This window comes from Arachis hypogaea, chromosome 12 (assembly GCF_003086295.3).
Source record: "Arachis hypogaea cultivar Tifrunner chromosome 12, arahy.Tifrunner.gnm2.J5K5, whole genome shotgun sequence".
In the NCBI taxonomy this organism is placed as follows: Eukaryota; Viridiplantae; Streptophyta; class Magnoliopsida; order Fabales; family Fabaceae; genus Arachis; species Arachis hypogaea.
This window is the reverse complement of record NC_092047.1, coordinates 86953179-86959885: the sequence shown is the minus strand read 5'-3', so window position 1 is coordinate 86959885 and position 6707 is coordinate 86953179. Positions and strand designations below refer to the sequence as shown.

The following is a 6707-nucleotide window of genomic DNA, read 5'->3' as shown; positions in this document are numbered from 1 at the left end:
CAATAAATTAGTTTTTAATAAGGAGGATTAGAAACGTGAATATTATATCAAATTAGGATAGAGCTCATCGAAACGAGAATTTTGACACTAATTTTGAGAAAATCGGTCCAAGATTGGACCGAATGGGCCGAACCGGTTGAACCGGATCCAAACCGGACCATCGGTCTAACCGGACCGACCTATTAAATGAACCCACGCATTGCATCTCCCTCATTTCAGCAACGTGACGCTGAAAGCTTGCGTCCAGGGAGGAGAAGAAAAAGGGGTCCGAACCCTCGTTCCAAGTTCAAGGCGCCGTAACTTCTCCGTTCGAGCTCCAATCGCCGCACCGTTTGCGGCCACGCGTCCACCGCGTCGAGCTCTACATTTCTACCGGAACAATTTCACTGATAACTTGTTTAATCACTCTCAGCCCTCTTTTCTCCCAATTTTCGAATTTTAAGTGGGAATATTGAATTTCTTTGATTTCTGATGTTTTAGGATCCAATTAGCTTGAGAGAAACGTTCACTCTTGCTTATGTGAAGCTTGGGTAAGGTGAGGATACGATAATTCTATTTTAATTTCATTAAATTTGAGCTTTGAGTATTAAATTGGGTATATATGTATTATGAATGTGTATTAGGTTGAAAATAAATAATTGGAGCTTGAAATTGTGAATACTGGAACTTGGAGAAAGCGGATTAGTTGAGTTTTGAGGGGCTGTCTTGGTTTTGAATAAATAGCTTTGGTCGTTACGTGGAAATCGGCTAAGGTATGGTTTAGGTTTCTTGCATTTAATATATAATGTTCTGTGAAAACTTAGGCTAGATGACCATAGGATAAGTTGGAATGCAGGTGTATGCTTAATGTTTAGTAATTTGTCGATGAATATATATATTTGGTTGAAGTTTATTGGATAATTAGTTATTAACTAACGATTTAGTGAATTATTGATTTGAGGTATTTGTGTTAAAAGCCTAGGATTTGTGAACTATGATTCTTAGTTGAATTTTGGTTGTTGGATTTGAATATTGTATGAGTTTAATTGTTGATTTGAAGTAGATTTATTGTGGTGATTGTTATGATGATGAGGAAGGGTATGTTGAATTGAAAAGAAAGCAGGTTTGGACCCGAAAAGGGTGGCAAAGTCCGAGTTTTAGAGGAGATGCTGCCGAAATTTTATAAAAAATTAGAGATTTTGTTTAGATGATTATTTAAAAGAGATTTAGATTTAAATGTTATATGGTTTGATTTTGAGTTATTAAGAAAGTGAGTATGTTTTAAGTTTGAAGTTTGATTCTTAGAAAATAATGAATTACGTTTTGAATTGAAACTATTGATGGACGGAATGAGAGGTGTGATAATGAAGGATAAGGATTGAATATGTTTAATGTATGATGATGAATGAGATGCAATTGAGAATGATGTGGAGGTTGAGGAATTATAATTGAATTATTTATATGGCTTATGAATTTGAATAATCTGAGATACGAGATTCCCTGGATTAAGTGCCGTGGCTTGCCACCACGTGTACCAGGTTGAAAACTCGATACTCTGTTGACCCTACGACGTAAGTGTGACCGGGCACTATATAAATTCCCGGGAATGTTACCCCCATTGAGCAATATTGATTATTTGAGAAAAATCTATGCATAGACTCTTGGGGATGCACGTCGGGGGACAGTCTAAGGACAATTCAGACTTGTCGGGTTGGCTGGATAACCGACAGATGAGCCTCATCAGCCATAGGACAGGCATGCATCATATGCATATTACTTGAATTACTTGCTTGTGCTCTAATTGGGTGTGCCTATCTGTATTTTTCATGCTAAATGTGTATTTGTTACCTGCAGTAGTTGTAACTTTCTTGTGTTTGCCTTTATCTGTTTATTTGTCTGTGAAAATGCATGATGGAATTGGAGGTATGGAGGAATGGCAGTATAGGACTTAGATTTAAGGTTAAGTTAAGTTAGGATTAAATATTTTTAGGAAACCACCTTTTATGGCTTCTGTTTAATACTTTAAGCTCTACAATCTGAGTGTCGGCGTTCTAGGATTGCCTCTGGCATTCCCAGGACCTTATATATTATGTGTGTGGCACCTTTACCATACTGAGAACCTCCGGTTCTCATTCCATACTATGTTGTTGTTTTTCAGATGCAGGTCGGGAGCCATCTCGTTAGGCGTCTGGACTCTTAAAGCGGAGGGGTTACTGGATAGTGTTGTTGTATAGTTTTGTTGTACAGTGATGTATATATATGTACTTAACTTTCTCTCCGCATAACTTGTCCTTTTTTATCCTCTTAGAGGTTTATGGAGAGGCAGGATTGTGTGTATGTACTTTTGGGTTTTGGATATGTATGTATATATGTGTAAATATTCTCCGGCCAGTCTTGACTTCGCAGGCTGAGTTAGGAGCTTGTTATTTTGTATCTTTGGCACTCTATTCCTACTTCTGTTATCTTATGTTTGACAGTTACAGTTTTCTTAGCATGCAAGTTAACTCGTTCCTTGAGCGTTGCGCTTTTATCTCGCGATTTTTATTTTTCCTATCCTTCAAGGCTCCTAGCATATTATAACTCTTCTGCTATTATATGTACTTATTTTATTTTAGAGGTCGTAATACCACATCACCTCTGTTTTACGACTTAAGCGTAAAGCTTTGTGTGGTAGGGTGTTACATTATGGTATCAGAGCAGTTCGTTCCTGTAGAGCCTGAAAGACGGACTGATTGTACTTCTGTGCATTCTCTGTATATGTGTTTATGTGCTATTAGGATATCTGATTGATATATATGGCATAAACGTTTGTGAGCATGCATTTGGAACTTAAAAGCATTAGACCTGCGATATTGAGACTGATCAACTTAATATCACTTGTTTGATGTGTATAAGGACCAGATGTCGACTCGCAGACGCGGTCGCGGGCGAGGTAGAGGTAGAATACGCATCGTTACTCCTAGCCCGGTAGGGAATGATCCAGTAGACTTTATGGCCACTCTGGGAAATATGGCTGCAGCTATGTAGGCAACAGCCGAGGCACTGGGAAATAAGATAAACCAGGATAATCACGGGAACAATAATGATGAGGGCGGTCCTATGACACTTGCTATATTTCTGAAAGTTCACCCTCCGATCTTCAGGGGAACCTCAAATCCCACTAACGCAGATAATTGGATTCAAGCTATGGAACGGACGTTGCAGGCCCAACAGGTTCCTGAGAAGTAATTGGTTGAATTTGGAACTTATCAGTTGCAAGGTGAAGCTCAGTATTGGTGACAGGGGACACGATGTATCCTGCAGGCAGATGACGCTGTGATAGTCGGGAGATTGGTTATTTAAGAACCATGTTTTGCTTGATTGTTCTGAGAAGTCAGTACAGTTTATGCTAGAAAGGTCAGAAGCACCGGTTGTGGTGAATAGTTACTATTTGAATTTTATGATAGTAAACTGTTCTGGAACTGAATGTCAGGGTATTATGTTATTAACTGCGAGAGTATCAGGTGATGATCAGAGTTTAGAGCAGATTCTGGTTGTATGTGAATTTCCAAATGTGTTTCCGGATGATATTAATGAATTTCCACCTAATCGGGAGGTTGAATTTGTAATTGAGTTGGTGCCTGGAGCCTGTTCGATTTTTATTACTCCTTATAGGATGTCACTTTAGAAATGACTAAACCGAAGACTCAGCTGGAAGATCTGTTGGGTAAGCATTTTATCCGACCAAGTATTTCTCCGTGGGGAGCGCCAGTGTTACTGATAAAGAAGAAGGATGGGAGTATGTGGTTGTGTGTTGACTATCGGCAATTGAATAAGATCACTGTGAAGAACAAATATCCGTTGCCTAAAATCGACGATCTAATGGATCAGTTACAGGGTGCCGGTGTGTTTTCTAAGATTGATCTGCGGTCCGGGTATCATTAGATAAGGGTTAGAGACGAGGATATTCCGAAAACTGCTTTCAGGACACGTTACGGTCATTATGAGTATACAATGATGTCTTTCGGGTTAACTAATGCCCCGGCAGTATTTATGGATTATATGAACAGGATTTTTCGACCGTATCTGGACAAGTTTGTTATTGTCTTCATTGATGACATTCTTGTTTATTCTAAGTCTGAAGAGGAACATGCTGATCATTTGCGAACTGTGCTGCAAATTCTGAGAGACAGGAAGTTATACACTAAGTTATCTAAATGCGAGTTTGGGAAGAGTGAGGTAAAGTTTCTCGGTCACGTGGTGAGTAAGCAGGGGATAGCTGTGGATCCTGCTAAGGTGGAAGCAGTGATGAATTGGGAGCGACCAACTTCAGTGACAGAGATCAGGAGTTTCTTAGGTTTGGTGGGGTATTATCGCAGATTCATTAGGGGATTTTCACAGCTCGCCTTACCTTTAACTAAGTTGACTAGGAAGGATACACCTTTTATCTGGACTCCGGAATGTGAAGAAAGTTTCCAAATATTGAAGCACAGGTTGACTACTGCACCTGTATTGGTATTACCTGAACCAAGTGAACCGTTTGAAGTGTATTGTGATGCATCTCTGAAAGGGTTGGGGTGTGTTTTGATGCAGCACCAGAATGTTGTAGCATACGCCTCACGGCAGTTAAGGCCGCATGAGATGAACTACCCGACACATGATTTAGAACTTGCTGCTGTTGTGTTTGCTTTAAAGATTTGGAGGCACTACCTCTATGGCATTAAGTTTCATGTTTTCTCAGACCATAAGAGTTTGAAGTATCTTTTTGAGCAGAAAGAGTTGAATATGCGTCAGAGGAGGTGGATGGAGCTTCTGAAAGATTATGATTTTGAATTGAATTATCATCCAGGAAAAGCGAACGTTGTGGCGAACGCTTTGAGTCGGAAGTCTTTATATGCAGCTTGGATGATGCTACAGGAGGAAGAGTTACTGAAGGCATTTCAAGGTTTGAATTTGGGAGTTAGAGAAGAATCTGGAATTTTGTGTTTGAGTCAGTTACAGATTTCAAGTGATTTTAAATCAGAACTTCTGAAGGCTCATCAAGATAGTGAAGCGTTACGTAAGGTATTACCAGCAGTTGAACAGGGAAAACAGTGGAGAATGTCAGAAGGTCATGATGGTTTATGGAGGTTCAAGAACCGGATTATTGTGCCTGATGTTGGAGACCTACGACAAAGTATCTTGAAGGAAGCTCACAAGAGCGGGTTTTCAATTCACCCAGGGAGCACTAAAATGTATCAGGATCTGAAAGCGATGTTCTGGTGGCCAGGTATGAAGAATGATGTGGCATTGCATGTATCTAAATGTTTAACGTGTCAGAAGGTTAAGATTGAGCATCAGAGACCATCAGGGACCCTTCAGCCTTTAGAGATTCCACAATGGAAATGGGAGAGTATCGCAATGGATTTTGTGATAGGGTTGCCTAGAACCCGATCAGGTTATGACGCTATTTGGGTGGTTGTAGATCGACTGACAAAATCAGCTCACTTTCTTCCTATCCGAATAAGTTGCACAATGGAGGAATTGGCTCGAATGTATATCAAAGAGATTGTCAGGTTGCATGGTGTGCCTTCTACTATCATATCTGACAGAGATCCTCGTTTCACATCAAGGTTCTGGGGAGCTTTTCAGCGTGCATTTGGGACTGAGTTAAGCTTGAGTACTGCGTATCACCCTCAGACAGATGGTCAGTCAGAAAGAACTATTCAGACCTTGGAGGATATGCTAAGGGCTTGTGTTTTGGACCAGCCGGTAAGCTGGGACCGGTATATGCCATTAGTAGAGTTTGCTTATAATAATAGCTATCATGCGAGCATCGGAATGGCTCCATATGAGGCTCTGTATGGCAGGAAATGTCAGTCTCCGTTGTGTTGGTATGAAACTGGAGAAAGGAGTTTATTAGGGCCTGAAATGATAGCCGAAACGACTGAACAGATAAAGAAGATTCGTAGTCGAATGCTTATAGCCCAGAGCCGCCAAAAGAGCTATGCTGACCAGAGGCGAAAGCCTTTGGAGTTCGAAGAAGGAGAACATGTCTTTTTGAAAGTTACACCAACCACTGGAGTGGGAAGAGCTATTAAGACTAAGAAACTGAATCCCCGTTATATTGGACCGTTTGAGATCCTGAAGAAATTGGGCCAGTAGCTTATAGGATTGCCTTACCACCGTATCTTTTAAATTTGCACGACGAGTTTTATGTGTCACAGCTTCGGAGATATACTCCTGACGCAAGTCATGTTCTGGAACCAGAACCGATTCAAGTGAGGGAAGATCAAATACCTCAAGTAATTCCGATAAGGAATGGTGACACCAACATTAAACGATTACACAAGAAAAGAATATTATTGGTAAGAGTAATGTGGAGTCGAGTTGGTATTAAGGAACACACCTGGGAGCTCGAATCAGATATACGGAAGGATTACCCACATCTCTTTTCAGATAACTACTGACTACATCTGAATTTTGAGGGCAAAATTCTTTATTAGGTGGGTAGGATGTAAACCCCGGTTAAATTAGTAAATAATTAGTCAATAAATTAGTTTTTAATAAGGAGGATTAGAAACGTGAATATTATATCAAATTAGGATAGAGCTCATCGAAACGAGAATTTTGACACTAATTTTGAGAAAATCGGTCCAAGATTGGACCGAATGGGCCGAATCGGTTGAACCGGATCCAAACCGGACCATCGGTCTAACCGGACCGACCTATTAAATGAACCCACGCATTGCATCTCCCTCATTTCAGCA

At 40.3% G+C, this 6707-nt stretch overlaps 1 long non-coding RNA gene across 1 annotated transcript; it reads left to right on the top strand.

Annotated features, from left to right (window-relative positions):
• Nucleotides 1-212: 212 nt before the first annotated feature.
• Nucleotides 213-2509, top strand: LOC140177055 (uncharacterized). Its single transcript, XR_011868696.1, has 3 exons — nucleotides 213-535; nucleotides 624-752; nucleotides 2138-2509. It is a non-coding gene; the product is annotated as an uncharacterized lncRNA (long non-coding RNA).
• The last annotated feature ends 4198 nt before the right edge of the window (nucleotides 2510-6707 follow it).